Source organism: Cynocephalus volans, chromosome 12 (genome assembly GCF_027409185.1).
Source record: "Cynocephalus volans isolate mCynVol1 chromosome 12, mCynVol1.pri, whole genome shotgun sequence".
Taxonomy (NCBI): domain Eukaryota; kingdom Metazoa; phylum Chordata; class Mammalia; order Dermoptera; family Cynocephalidae; genus Cynocephalus; species Cynocephalus volans.
In genome coordinates this window covers 75721627-75738098 of record NC_084471.1, presented here as the reverse complement: position 1 = coordinate 75738098, position 16472 = coordinate 75721627, and positions in this window count along the sequence as shown.

The following is a 16472-nucleotide window of genomic DNA, read 5'->3' as shown; positions in this document are numbered from 1 at the left end:
TTAAAGTCAGTTTATCTTACATTTGTAATTTTTTTTGAAAGAAAATAATTAGAAGTACTCTCGTTCATTTAGTGTCCCCATTAGTAAATTTTCATTTTAATGTTAAAAGTACTCTTAATTATTGTAGTATTAGCTTCAGCAAAATCAATTGGCATATCAAATTGATATGTGTATTATATCATATAGTGTATATATTTACATAAACCCTTGATGCTGTCATTCTGTCTTAACATTTACCCCATCAGAGCAATTTTAAATGAAAATCCTAGATAGTTCAGTTTATAGGACACTTAAATTCTTTCAAAACAGCCTATGACCTGTGGAAAGAATTGCTTCCATTTCTAGACATTTTCTACAGTCAATATTAGGTATATATCTATGTGTGTGTGTGTACACACACACACACACACACATATATACACACATTTTTTAGTATGCTTTGTTTTTTTTGACAGTATTTTATTGAATAATAATTGATTATATATATTTGTGGGCTACAGATTTGAGTATCAATACCTGTGTACATATGTGGTGATCAAATCAGGATAATTAGTATACTCATGTTTACAAAACATAATCAGTCTTTGTGACCCTTAACCAATTTCCTGATAGCCCTCCTCCCCTTTCCCACATCTAATAAGCACAGTTCTCTTCTCTTTTTTTTATTTTGAAAGGTCAACATAGTATTGTGATTGTTGTTTCTTTCTCTTTTTCTTTCATTCTTTCTTTCTTTCTTTCTCTCTTTCTTTCATTTACTTACTTATTAGCTCCCACTTATGAGTGAGGACATGAGGTATTTCTCTTTCTGTGACTGGCTTATTTCATTTAACATAATTTTCTCTAAGTTCATCCATGCAAATAGCAGAAATTCATTCTTTTTTATGGCCGAATAGTATTCCATTGTGTGTGTGTGTGTGTGTGTGTGTGTGTGTGTGTGTGTGTGTATACCATATTTTCCTTATCCCGTCATCTATTGATGGACATTTAGGTTGGTTCCAACTCTTGGCTATGGTAGATAGAGCTGCAATGAACATGGGAGTGCAGGTATCTCACAGACATGATGATTTCCATTCCTTCGGGTATATACCCAGTAGGGGGATTGTTGGATTGTCTGGCAGTTCTATCTGCAGTTGTTTGAGGAACCTCCATACTGTTCCATAGTGGCTGCGCTACTTAACAGTCCCACCAAGAGTGTAGAAGGGTTCCCCTTTCTCTACATCTTCACCAGCATTTATTATTCTCTGTCTTTTTTATAATGGCCAGTCTGATTGGGGTGAGGTGATATCTCAAAGTGGTTTTGATTTGAATTTCTCTGATGCTTAGTGGTGTTGAGTATTTTTTCAGGTGTATTTTGGCAGTTCATATATCTTCTTTCAAGAAATGCCTATTCAGTTCCTTTGCCCATTTTTTCTTTCTGTTGAGTTCATTGTATATTCTGGATATTAATCCCTTGTTAGATGCATAGCTTGCAAATATTTTCTTTCATTTTGTAGGTTGTCTTTTCACTCTGTTAATTGTTTCTTTTGCTGTGAAGAAGCTTTTTAGTTTGAAATAATCCCATTTGTTTATTTTTTCTTTCATTGCCTGTGCTTTTGGGATCTTATTCATAAAGTCTTTGCTCTGTCCTACATCCTGAAGTGTTTCCCCTATGTTTTCTTTTAGGAGTTTTACAGTTTTAGTTCTCATATTTAAATCTTTAATCCATTTTGAGTTGATTTTGGTTTATGGTGAGAGGTACAGATCTAGTTTCATTCTTCTACATATGGATGTCCCATTTTCCCAGCACCATTTATTGAAGAAGCAGTCTTTTCCCCAATGTATATTCTTGTTGCCTTTGTTAAAGATCATTTGGTTGTAAGTATGTGGGTTGACTTCTATGTTCTCTATTCTATTCCATTGGTCCAATTGTCTATTTTATGCCAGCACCATGCCGTTTTGGTTACTATAGCTTTATATTATAATTTGAAGTCAGGTAGTGTTATGCTTCTGGCTTTATTATTATTATTTTTTTGCCAGGATTGTTTTGGCTACTCAGGATCTTTTTTTATTTCATATGAATGTTAGAATTGTTTTTTCTGTTTCTGCAAAGAATGTCATTGGTATTTTGATGGGGATTTCATTGAACATATAGATTGCTTTGGGTAGGATGGACATTTACATAATGTTAATTGTTCTAATCCAATAAAGCCTTTCCATCTTTTTGTGTCCTCTTTAATTTCTTTCAGCAGTGATTTGTAGTTCTCATTGTAGAGATCTTTCATCTCCTTGGTTAAATTGATTTGTAGGTATTTTATTTTTTTGACAACTATTGTTAAATGGGCTTGCTTTCTTGAATTCTTTTTCTGCTAGTTTGTTATTGGAGTATACAAATGCTACTGATTTTTGTGTGTTGGTTTTGTGTCCTGCAAATTTACTCAAATTGTTTATCACCTTTAAGAGTTTTTCTGTAGAATCTTTAGGTTTTTCTATATATATGATCATGTCATCTGCAAACAGGGACAGTGTGACTTTGTCTTTTCCAGTCTGGATGCCCTTTATTTCTTTCTCTTGCCCAATTGCTCTGGCTACTACTTCCAATACTATGTTAAATAGAAGTGGTGAGAGTGGGCATCCTTGTCTCTTTCTTGTTCTTATCATCCACTCAGGATGATATTGGCAGTGGGTTTGTCATATACAGCTTTTACTGTGTTGAGATACTTTCCTTCTATACCTAATTTGCTAAGAGTGTTTATCATGAAGGGAAGTTGAATTTTGTCAAATACTTTTTCTGCATCTATTGAGATAACCATAGGATTTTTGTCCTTAATTTTGTTGATGTGGTGTGTCACATTTATTGACTTGTGTATGTTGAATCATCTTTGCATCTCTGGAATGAATTCCATTTGATCATGGTGTATAATTTTTTGATCATACACACATATATTAACACATGTATATTATACATGTACTATATATAGATAAAATAAACATTATAAAGTCTTTGGAGATGGAGGATGCAATTCAGGCAAAGAATAAAATACAAATTAAAAAATACAAAGTACAATTGAAAACATCAAAAAGCAAATATCTGGGGAAAATAATCACCTCAAATATGATAGACAAATGGTTAATATACTTGATATATAAGTATTTTATATCAATTTATGAGAATAATACTAGGAAGTTAATAAAAAATAAAGTGGGTGAAGGGGAGAAAGAACTTGAACAGACAATTCATAGAAGTGAAGTATAATGCTTGATATATACAGGAAGGGTAATATTCACAGTCACTAATAAGAAAATGCAAAGTATAAATCTTCAGAAAACATTTCCATAACAAGAATAAAGATATATAATTTTTTTAAAAAAGTAAGATCAAGTCAAAATGGCCTACTGAGTTTAATCTTGAAGTGTTCTTTATATCTAAAAAGAGAAAAGCAGAACATCTTATCAGGGTTCAAAAATAAGATGAACTCATGTAACTTTAGAAACAATAAAAAAGTTTTTAAAAGTCATAGTGAACTATGATAAATTTTATGCTAATACAACTTCAAAGACATGGACAACTTTCCAATAAAATTAATAGGTTAAAATCAACGTAAGAAGAAATAAAAAACTTGGAAAGATAATCATTAAATACATTTAGTCACCAATGAAAAGTCTCTCTCTAATAAAGTTTCACATATCTAAAAATTTATGTGACTGAGTGAGGAAAGCATAGATTACTTAATAAATGGTACTTGGTAATTGGTTATTTATATGGAAAAATAATATCCTTACCTCATTTCATACACAGAAGTCAGTTCCAATTGAAATAAAGATCTAAATGAACAAAGCAAACTTTAAATATTTTTATGAAAAAATATGAAAAATGTCTTTATAAACTTGTGATAGGGGATAACTTTTTAAAATCATGTACCAAAAGCACAGATTATAAAAAAGTATATATAAATTTGAATATAAAAATTAAAATTTCCTGTACTAAAAATAATATTATAAAAAAGCAAAATGGCAAATCAAAGATATAAGTCAAACATAATACTTTAAACTGTATCTAAAACATGGAAAGTATTCTTCAATTATAGAATTCTATTACTGGTAATATGTCAAACTAGAGTTCTTCAAAGCCTTCTGCTATAAACTTATGAAAGTGTTTGATAAAATATGTACTTTCAAGTGAATAAAAAAAACCTGTAAGATAATATTAAAATATCCTAGTGCCAGAATCAAAACAATAGCAGCACTTCAGAGAGATAAAGAGGCTCTAAATCTTCTGAATGTACTGTTCTTATAGAGCAAAGTACTCTGGAACAAAGCCTTGGACTTAGCAGTGCCAGGAACCATATTGGAAACTGTCCTGGACAGTTTTTCAAATTGGCCCAAGATGCTATACCATTGTTGAAGTGGTGAACTGAAACACAAAACTGCAAAGAAAATTCCCCTTCTAATCTTTGGCTCTAGGTAGAGATTAAGAAAAGTTTCTGAGCAATTACAAAAGCATTGGCCGATCTCACATGGGTATGGTGTCTGAATCAATACACTTTGCATAATTTTAAATAAATGAATCAAAAAATATAGTTTAAAGCATATACAAGTCTGTAGTGTTCTTCAGTATATAGTAAAAACAAATGCAATTTATCCCTGGAGAAAGTGTTACTCAATTCATGCCTCAAAAAATTCTTACAAACAACCAACTTTAGAAACAGATCTTCTTCCAGTATTGCAATTATTGGTTACAGTATACAAAATAATTGTGCTTAATACATTTAATAAAATAAAAGGTGGAAATAAAAATATGTCAAGGAGAAAGTATAAAAATAAGCTGAAGAATTTATAAAGAGACCTAATAAAAAAAATTAGAAATAAAAAATTAAAATCAGAAACAAAGTTGAAGGGTTAAGCATATCTGAAGAGAACATTAGTGAGCCATATCATCAGTCACAAGAAATTACTCAGAATGTAGCACAGAAGAATAAGAAGAAAAAAAAAAAGAGAAAGTTTTATCAGTGTGGAAAAGGGAGTGTCAAGAATTCAAAAAGGATGAGGGAGAGAAAAAATTGGAAAAAAATGGTAGAAATTTTACTCAGATTTGACAAAAGGCATGAATCCTTAGATTCAGGAAACCCTAAAAATTTTAAAAAGGATTGATAAATAAAAATTCAAATCTAGAAATGTTATAGTGAAACTGCAATCCATCAAAAAATATAATATCACTCGAGATGCCAGAGAAAAGTGATTTCTTACAATCACCAAATGGATTGGCAGCTGATATCTCAAGCAAAGATGAAAGTCAGAAGGCAATGGAATGATATCTTAAAAGTCTTGAAATAAAATAGAATTTAAAACCCAGAACTCGATGCTTAGCAACTTCATATTTCAACTATAAGTGACATAAAGATATCTTCAAATATAGAAAAACAAGAGTGTGTGTGACCAAAATATAGACCTAAATGATATCTTCTGTCTCAGAAGAACTGTTTCTGAGAACTGAATATAGAAAATGTTAAACGTGGGTAAATCTAAATAAAAAAAAAGTGAATATATAAACAAATAATAGTATTAAATTATAGCATTGAAATTAAGCAAAAGTATTAGATAATAATTGGATATAAACCACAAAGGAAGTGACTGCAACTAAAGCATTATAAAGACCTTGTCTTATTTAGAATAAGAGTAAATAGACTAACTTTAGTCTTTGTGAAGTATGGATATCACATTTCTACTGTGAGAATTAAAAGGAGAACAAGAGGGCATGCACACCTTTTACATGAGTGGGGCTAGCGGAATGAGGAAAGAATGAATGAACTAAATGTCCTCAATCTGTTTAAATGGAGGAAATGAGAGAGAGAGAGTGAACAAAAGAGAGAGAAACAGTCAGAGTGAGACAGAGAAAAAAGTGAAGGAAGGGGAGGCAGAACAGGAGAAAGGGGAAGGGAAAAAAGGAAAGAGAAAGGAAGAGAAGAAGGACAAATTTAAATAAATATCCTCATAGTTAAATAAATATTGGTTCAACACATTTCTCCATGGTTTACCCATTCATATTTTCCAACATTTCTAAGAGATAGGTGTTATTATTATCTTCATCTCTATTTTACAACTGAGAATTTGAACAATAATAAAAAGCCACACATCATTTTAAAAAATTCTACTAAAATGCTTGTAGGAAACATAATAGCCCTAAATGCATTGTTTTTGTTGTTGTTGTTGTTGTGTTTATCATGGTAAATAACATATAACACAGAATTTATCATTTTAGCCTTTTTAAAGTGTACATTCAGCGTTAAGTATATTCACATTATTGTGAAAGAGATGTCCAGAACTTTTTCATCTTGCAAAACTGAAAGTCTATAAACAACATTAAACAACTACTCCCCCTTTCCCCTCTCCTCCTAACCCCCTGGTAACCAGCATTCTACCTTCTATTTTTATGAATTTGACTACTTTAGATACCTCATATGAGTGGAATCTTACCATATTTATCTTTTGATGACCGGCTTCACTTAGGATAACATCCTCAAGTATCATTCATGTCATAGCATGTGACAGGATTTTCTTACATTTTTAAGGCTGTGTAATATTCCATTGCATGTATATACTACATTTTGTTGATTCATTCATCCATGGGTAGACATTTGGGCTGCTTCCAGCTCTTGGCTATTGTGAACGTGGGTGTACAGATATTTCTTCAAGGTCCTGCTTTCATTTCTTTTGGATATATACCCAAATGTGGGATTGCTAGATTATGTAGTAGTTCTATTTTTAATTTTTTGAAAGACCTCCATATTGGTTTATGTAGCATTTGCACCATTTTATAATCCCATCAATAGTACATGAGGGTTTCAATTTCTCCACACCCTTGTCATCACTTCTTATCTGCGTTGTTGTTGTTGTTGTTGTTGTTTTATAGTAGCTATCCTAATGGGTGTGAGGTGATATCCCATTGTGGTTTTATTTTGATTATTACTCTGATGATTAGCGATGCTTAATGTCTTTTCACATGTTTGTTTGTTGGCCATTTGTGTATCATTTTTGGAGAAATGTTTATTTAAGTTCTTTGCCTGTTTTTTAATCAGGTTATTTAATTTTTTATTGCTAAGTTGTAAGAGTTCTTTACAGACTCTGGATATTAACCCTTGCCAGATAGATGATTTGCAAATATTTTCTCCCATTCTGTAGGTTGCTTTTTCACTTGGTTGCTTGTGTTCTTTGATACACAAAAGTGTTCAAGTTTGAGGTAGTCCCATTAGCCTATTTTTCCTTTTGCTTTGTGCTTTGGTGTTGTCTACAAGAAATAATTGCCAAGTTTCATGTTTGCTTTTTTCCAAAAGGCAAAATGTTGAGGAGATAAACATTCAACATAAATTAGAAAAAGAAAAACGGAAAACCCAGAGGAAGTAGTACAAAGAAAATTAAAAAGAAAGGAGAAAAAACAATTAAACAGAAAACAAAACACAATGCAGAAGATTAACGAATACAAAACTGGTTATTTGAAAAGGTTAATAAAATTTACAAGCCTCTAGAAAGTATAATTAAGAAAAAGATAAAATACAGAGAGAACACAAATGAGCAATACTGATAATGGAAAAAGAACATAATGAATACAACAGAACCTAAGTTAGAAAGGTTTAAGGAGAAATAACTCTATTTTACCTAACTGACAATCACATCCCTCAGAAATTGTTGGCTGTTTAAGTTTAATGTCAAGAATGGTTAAGAGCAAATATTATTAACATCGTTTTGAATCCCAGCCCTGCCACTTGCTATCTTTGTGTAAATTACTTAATTTCTCTGTGCCTTAGTTTCCTTATCTCTAAATGGAGATAATAGTTGTACCTTCCTCATAGGGTTAAGGTAATTAAATTACATTAGTGAATATACTTTACCTGTCCTGCACATAGGTAAATTATGTGCTAAATGAGTGCTTGCTGCTACTAGTACTAGAGAGGTAATTTGAAACAACTTTAAAGGAGAAATATCCTTATTAAAGAACCACTCTTCTTTCTGCTGCAGTTCTTTTCTGAGCTCTCCAAAGCTTATTAACATGTGCTAGTAAGGCAGAATGAAAGTGAGAGCAGATGAAATAAAAATCAAAAATTACTTTTCAGCAGTGCTTGCTAGAGTTTGGAGGAAAAGGAAGTGAACTTAATAACTGAAGTAAAGTATTGTTATTAGTCCATTTGTGGTGCTTCAACAGAAATACCTGAGACTGGGTAATTTATAAAGAACAGAGGTTTGTTTGGCTTACGATTCTGGGACAGCTGCATCTGGCACCAGCCTCAGGCTGCTTCTACTCATGGCAGAAAGCAGCAGGCAGCCGGCGGGTACAAGCAGATTACATGGCGACAGGAAGCAAGAGAGAGAGAGAGGAGGTGCCAGGGTCTTTTAAACAACCAGCTCTCACAGGAACCGATAGAGTGAGCAGTCACTCATTTATCCCCCCGCCCCCAGGGAGAGCATTAATCCTTTCCTGAGGGATCTGCCCCCATGGCTCAGTCAGTTTCCAACACTGCCGCATTGGGGATCAGATTTCCACATGAGTTTTGGGGGGACAACACATCCAAATTCTATCAAGTGTTTTAGAAGTTTATACCTCTATATTGCACATCTCATTGAGAGTTGGCTGTGCTAAGGCCAAATTTATATAGTAAATAAATGTAAGCAGTTCCTCTGTTTAAATCTTTTAGTTTAAGTCAAGTTGCAGTTTAAAAACTCAAATCAAATCAATAAATACCATATTGAGCTCCTTTGGTGCAACCCAACTCAATTTTAATAGCCAGTATAACAGTTTGTGTGCCCTGCCAGAGAGTATTCTTGAGGATGTGAATGTATTTTGTTCAGTATTATATTGCTGTCTCTAGCAGAGAGCATGGCACACACTTGTGCATCACAAATATTTAGTCAATGGATAAAACAAGTAGACGCTGGCAATAGGTTTCTATGCAGCATCTTAGGCAAAAGCCTGAGACCTTACTTCTTTGTATTTACTTGACACACTTATTCTAACAATGTTTCTGCTTTGTTTCTTATTTTTATTTCACCTCTCACTTACCATTTTGAACCTGCCTGTGGGACCTGGACTGGGATTATAAATACTGGATTTGAATTCTGGCTTTGGCACTTGCTTTCATTTGGTGAAGTCAGTGACTTTTTGAGGTTCCTTTTCTTCATCTGTAAAATCAGTGTGGAACTTTAGGAATAAAGAATAAGTAAGTTGTATTCTAATCCTGGCTCCAACATTTCTCAGCTTGGGTAAAGTCAATAATGTAATCTCGAATTAACATCAGTTTCAAGGGCATCCTGGAGTTGTCTTTATGTAAGACTTATACAGTCCTACAAGAAACGTATTAATATTATTTCCATTTTACAAATGAAGAGGCTAAAACCAAGAGATCTTCAGCCCACTTCCCAGAAGTCTATTCTGTCCTTTCAGATCTCTTTAAAGGAAAGATCTAAACTTTGCCCTTGGCACAGCTCCAGGGACATATCTTGCTACAGCAGCTGAACCAGTAGACATGCTATTCCAGTCCTTGTACCTGGAAAACAGATGGTGGAGAGAGGAGAATTCTAATCCCTATGAGTTGGATGTGTCAGCTGCCTGTCCTTGGAACTAAATTCTCAGTGAAGTCCATACTGGAATTTCCTAATTTTTCCATGTAGTTACGAACTTCCGTGGACTCCATAGGACAACATTATGTGGAATAATTTGAAATGGTGGCATTTTGAGGAGTAGTTTGCTTGTTATAGTAGTAAAACAGTATACATCCTCACATAAACAATGTGGAAACTACTCCAGGCAATTGCTTCAGGTTTTCAACTGCACTTAGAGCCATTTCTCATAGTACAGCCTTAAATGCAGGCTGCTTTCACTTTTAGTCTGGATGTAGAACATCACAAGAGACTGTTATCCCCACCATAACAAAAACAAGTCAGGTAAGTCATAGTACCATAATTTTATGAAACTCATCAGTGAGCTGAGAAAGGGATGAATTTTTTGTAGGAGAAAAGAGATCTCACTATGTACATGGTAGTAGAAGGAGCAATCCTGGCAAAGACAGGGGATAAGAAATGAGGAAAATGTTAAGCAAACTTTTCATGGTTACATACATATTGCCTGATGTATTAGAATTCCAAGGAGCAACAGTCACAGAGTAAATCTGTACCCATCTATCAATTCTTTCTGATTGTGCCTTTACATAGTGCATGATGGCAGCATATCAAAGGCTGGGGGGTAGGGCAAGAGTGCTGAGAAAATGCCTCCAAGGTGCATGGGACCATTATCAAGTGAAGACAGTGGTCTGAAAAAGGCTGGGATCAAGGCAGCTGAGTGTAGAGTAATTCACTAAAACACACAGAGCTTTTACTGATTGCTTGGTAGCAGCCCATCCAAGAATGAAGGCAGGCAGGAAAGCTAAGAGAGATCCATTCCAAGGTGCAGAAAGCCTGCACTGGATACATGGCAGGGCCCCACTGAAGAATAAAGCAGGGCAGCAGAAGAGGTCGATCCCAGCTTCATCCCTGAGGTGCATCAGTCCTTCACCAAACGGAGCATGGCAAACCACAGATGGGTGTAGAAAGAGCTCCCGAGGTGCTGAAAGTAAGTGGGGTAGGGGAGGACAGAGGTGCAAAGAAAGCTTCCTAGAAACACCAAAACTATCTGCTGGATTATAAAACAGAAAGAGATCTCTTGCAGGTCAGAATAGTGATAGATGGGCTATAAAGTATAGGGATGTCTCCAAAGTCTTGCTGGTGCATAGATCTCAAGACCTGCAGATCTCATCCTCAAAACTTTTGAACCCAGAGATAAGCTGAACCTAAATAAAGCCATAAAAAGCACAGACCAACCCAATTAATGATTAGAGTGTCTCAATTCCCCACTATAACAGCCTGACAGAGGAAGGGATGCCATTTTCTAGAGATAAATATTATGTACTTCAGTCTCCAGTGTTCATTTGCACACAAAGTCTGGGTTACAATAAAAAATTATGAGACATGAAGCAGGAAAATGTGACTCCATAAAATAAAAATTCAATATAAGCAAACCACAGATGACCCAGATGTTGGAATTAACAGACAGGAGCTTTAGTATAACTGCAGTGAAAATGTGAAAAAGTCTAATGGCAAAGATGGACAACATGTGGGAATAGATTGGGAATTTCAACAGAGAAATGGAATCTATAAAAAGAAAACCAAATGGAAATTTCCAGCACTGAAGCAATACAATACTGGAATTGAAGAATTCACTGGATGTCCTTAGCAGAGACTAGGCACAGCAGAAAAATAGATTAGTGAGCTTGAAAACAGTTCAGTGAAATTAGCTACATTGAAACTAAAAGAGAAAAAAAATATGGGAAAAAAATGAAAATTTCATCAAAATCTCCTGGGGCCTTATCAAGCAGTCTAACATACAATTTGAGACCAATAAGGAAAGGAAAGAATGAATGGTGCAGAATAAATATTTGAACAGAAAAAGCCAGAGGTTTCCCAAAATTAAAGAAACACACCAACCTAGAGATCTGTAAAGCTCAGCCCAATCCCAAGCAGTATAAACACAAAGGAAATCACATCTAGACATTTTTCATTACTGATCATGATAGATGAATAGAAAATCTTAAAAGCATATAGAGAAGAAAGATACAGTACCTTTAGGGGAATAACAATAACTGTGGCTAGCTATTCATTAAGAATAATGAAGGCTAGACAGTAATGAAATAAAATCTTTAAAGTGCTGAACAAAAATCTGTTAACTTAGAATTGCATACCCAGTCAGAAATCCTTCAAAACAAAAGACATTTTCTGGCATACAAAAGCTTAGTCTTTCTCTAGCAGCCCTGCATGAAAAGAGAGGCTTTAGGAAGAAAGTAAATGAAACAGATGCAAGAGTGGATCTGCAGAAAAGAATGAAGAGCAGCAGAAAGTGTCAATATGTGGGTAAATTTAGAAGACCATTTTTATTATCTTTAGTATAGGTATGTATATGCACTTATTGCTTAAAAAAAACTACTGACTCTGTAAAAAATATATATATATTATGAGGTTTATGACATACAGAGTTGTAAAATATATAATAAAAGAGCACAAAGGGCTTTTGTGGAGTGCACCTAATATGCTTAGAGAAAAATGTTCTCGCTAAGCTTCCATTTAAAGAAACTTTGTGAACAATGTAAGACCATTAAGAAACTAAAGGAGAAAAGCAAATTAATTCCAAGTATGTAGTAAAAAGGAAATAGACATCAGAGTGGAAATCAATGACATACGAAACAGACCAAAAAAATCCAACAAAACTCATATTTACTCTTTTGGAAATGTTAGTAAAATTGAGGCTATTTATAAAGACTGATCAAGGAAAAACAATGTATCAACATCAGGAATGAAAGAGGCTATAGCACTACTGATTCTAAAAATATTAAAGATAGAATTAGAAGATGTTAAAATTTTTATGGAAATAAACTCAACAATTTAGAAGGAATGGACAAAGATATTGAATATCATTATGTAACAAAACATATATAAAATAAATAGAAAAGCTGAATAGATCTATATTAAAGAAATTGAATTTACAATAAAACTTTTCTATAAGCCACAGACTGGGAGAAAAAATTTGTAAAACATTTTATATAAAAGTTTTTATACAAAATATATTTTAAAAAATCCTATAAGTCAGTTATAAGAGTACAAAGCATCCAATTTAAAAAAATGGGCAAAAGCCTTCAAAGGATAAAAGAAAATAAAAAGGATGGTCAATAATCATACTAAAAGTTGCCTTTTTTATCCATCATTATCCATTAGAGAAATACAAATTAAAATCGCAGGGTTACAATGTCACACCTACTACACTTGCTAAAATCAAAGAGACTGATGTTATGGACTGAGTGTCTGTGTTTCCCCATACAAATCCCCCAAGTTTGTGTGTTGAAACCCTAAGCCCCAATGTGATAGTATTTAGAAGGGCAGCCTTTGGGTGATAATTAGAGTTAGATGAGGTTATGTGGGTCGGGCCCCCATGATGGAATTAGTGTCATTATAAGAAGGGGAAAGGGATCAAAATTCTCTCTCTCTCAGCCATGTGATAAGGCAGCCATCTGCAAGGCAGGAAAAGAGCCCTCACTATTTATCCCACCATGCTGGAAACTTGATTATGAACTTCCCAGACTTCAGAACTATGAGAAATAGATGTCTGCCATATAAGCCACCCAGTCTATTGCATTTTCTTATATCAGCCTAAGCTTACTAAAACAACGGACAATAAAAAACATTGGTGAGGATTTGGAGCACCTGGAACACTCACATATTGCTGGGGCTATACAGTGGTACAATCACTTTGGAACAATGTTTAACACTTTCTTGTGAAATTAAATACTTACCTATACTATGACCCAGATATTCCACACCTAGGTATTTACCCAGCAGGAAACAAGAATGTTCACAGCAGCCTTATTCACAATAACCTGAAACTGGAAACAACCCAAATGTTGATCAGCAAGAAAACAGATAAGCAAATTGTGGTATACGACTCAATAATTAAAAGTGAAAATTAAAACAGTTACAACTACTTGCCACAACATGCATGAATCACAAAACATTAAGCCAGACAAAAAAGAATACACACTATGACTCCATGTATGTTATGCCAAGAAGAGGGAAAACTAATTTATGGTGATAAAAATCAGAAAGTGACAGTAGTGGGATAAATTGACTGGAAAGAAATACACTGGAATTTTCTTGGGTGTTGAAAAATAGTCTATATTTTTATGTGATAGTAGTTTCATGAAGTTCTATAATTAGCGAAACTGATCTGTAAATTTAAGGTCTGTGCATTTTATTGTATATAACTTATGCTTCAATAATAAATAAATTAATAAACAGATAACTAAAACTTCAGGCTGTTGACTCATCTTGAAACAAGTTCATCTTTAGGTTATAATTCCTAAGTATTTCTCTCACTTAGTAATACAGACCACTTATATAGAAACTGCTGAAGTGCCTTACCCACATTATATCAATCAGAGTAAAATGCAGTAATATTAAATATATGCAAATGTGTAGATATACACATATATATTTATGTATATCAATTGATGTAAATATTGAAGATATTTTAATAATTTTAATAGTTACTGTCTAAATTATAATATTAATTATATTTAATTTATATTAAATATTAATCTTTACATTTTAATAATTATTTATGTATTTATTTTTAAATTTTATTGTACTTCTCAATAGACATTGTAGTTGATTTTCATGCTCCTTTACCCATTCCTCTCCATAATCTCCCCTTTCCCCCACATCATATCTGTTCACTTGACTTAAAAAGTTCAAGGATTTTTTGTGATTGTTGTGTCTTCTCCCCCCCCACCTTTTTTTGTTTGTGTGTTTGTTTATTTATTTATTTACTTATTTATAGCTCACACAAATAAGGGAGAACATGTGGTATTTCTCTTTCTGTGCCTGACTTGTTTCACTTAATATAATTTTCTCTAAGTCCATCCATGTTGTTGCAAATGGTAGTATTTCATTCTTTTTTATAGCAGAGTAGTATTCCATTGTGTAGATGTACCACATTTTCCATATCCACTCATCTGATGATGGACATTTGGGCTGGTTCCAACCCTTGGCTGTTGTAAATAGTGCTGCAATAAACACTGGAGTACAGGTATCCCTTTGGCATGATGATTTCCATTCCTCTGGGTATATTCCCAGCAGTGGAATAGCTGGGTCATATGGTAGATCTATCTGTAATTATTTGAGGAACCTCCATACCATTTTCCATAAAGGCTGCACCATTTTGCAGCCCCACCAACAGTGTATGAGAGTTCCTTTTTCTACGCAACCTCTCCCGCACTTATCATTCTCAGTCTTTTGGATATTAGCCATCCTAACAGGAGTGAGATGGTATCAAAGTGGTCTTGATTTGCATTTCCCAGATGCTGACTAAAGTTGAGCATTTCTTTGTGTGTCTGTTGGCCATTCATATATCTTCCTTTGAGAAACGCCTATTCAGCACCTTTGCCCATTTTAAAATTGGGTTATTTATTTATTTTGCTGTAAAGTTTTTGAGTTCCTTGTATATTCTGGACATTAATCCTTTGTCAGATTTATATTATACAAATATTTTCTCCCACTCTGTTGGTTGTCTATTTACTCTGTTGATTGTTTCTTTTGCTGTGCAGATGCTTTTTCGTTTGATATAATCCCATTGTTTATTTTTCCTTTAGTTGCCTGTGCTTTGGGGGTCATATTCATGAAGTCTGTGCCCAGTCCTTCTTCCTGGAGTGTTTCTCCTATGTTTTCTTTAAGAAGTTTTATTTTTTCAGGGTGTATATTTAGTTCTTTAATCCATTTTGAGTTGATTTTGGTTTATGGTCAGAGGTATGGGTCAAATTTCATTCGCCTGCATATGGATATACCGCTATCCCAGCACCGTTTGCTGAAGAGGCAGTCTCTTCCCCAGTGTACAGGCTTGGTGCCTTTGTCAAAGATCAGATGGCTATAGGCATTGGGGTAATTTCTGGGTTCTCTATTCTATTCTATTGATCCATGTGTCTGTTTTTATGCCAGTACCATGCTGTTTTCGCTATTATTACTTTGTAATGTAGTTGAAAGTCAGGTAGTATTATCCCTCCAGCTTTATTTATTTATTTATTTATTTGCTCAGGATTGCTTTGGCTGTGCGTGGTCTTTTGTTATTCCATATAAATATCTGGATAGCTTTTTCCATCTCTGAGAAAAATGTCATTGGAATTTTGATGGGGATTGCATTGAATCTGTAGATCACTTTGAGTAATATGGACATTTTCACAATGTTAATTCTTCTGATCCAAGAGCATGGGATATCGGTCCATCTTCTTGTGTTCTTTTTAATTTCTCTCAACAGTGGTTTGTAGTTCTCTTCGTAGAGATTTTTCACATCCTGTGTCAGCTTTATTCCTAAGTATTTTATTTTTTTGGTGACTATTGTAAATGGGCTAGCTTTCTTGATTTCTTTTTCTGCATGTTCATTGTTGGAGTATAGAATTGCTACTGATTTCTGTGTGTTGATTTTGTATCCTGCAACTTTGCTGAAATCATTTATCAACTCTAGGAGTTTTTTTTATATAGAGGGTTTAGCCTGTTCAATATATAGAATCATATCATGCAAGCAGGGACAGTTTGACCTCATCCTTTCCAATCTGGATGCCCTTTATTTCCTTCTCTTCTCTGATTGCTCTGGCTAGTACTTCCAACACTATGTTGAATAGGAGTGGTGAGAGTGGGCATTCTTGTCTAGTTCCTGTTCTTAAGGGAAAAGTTGAAAACTTTTCCCCATTCAAGATAATACTGGCAGTGGGCTTATCATATACAGCTTTAATTTTGTTGAGATACTTCCAATCTATACCTAACTTGTAGATAGTCTTTATCATGAAATAATGTTGAATTTTGTAAAATGCTTTTCCACATCTATAGAGATGATCATATGGTCTTTGTCTTTTATTGATGTGTTGTATCACATTTAT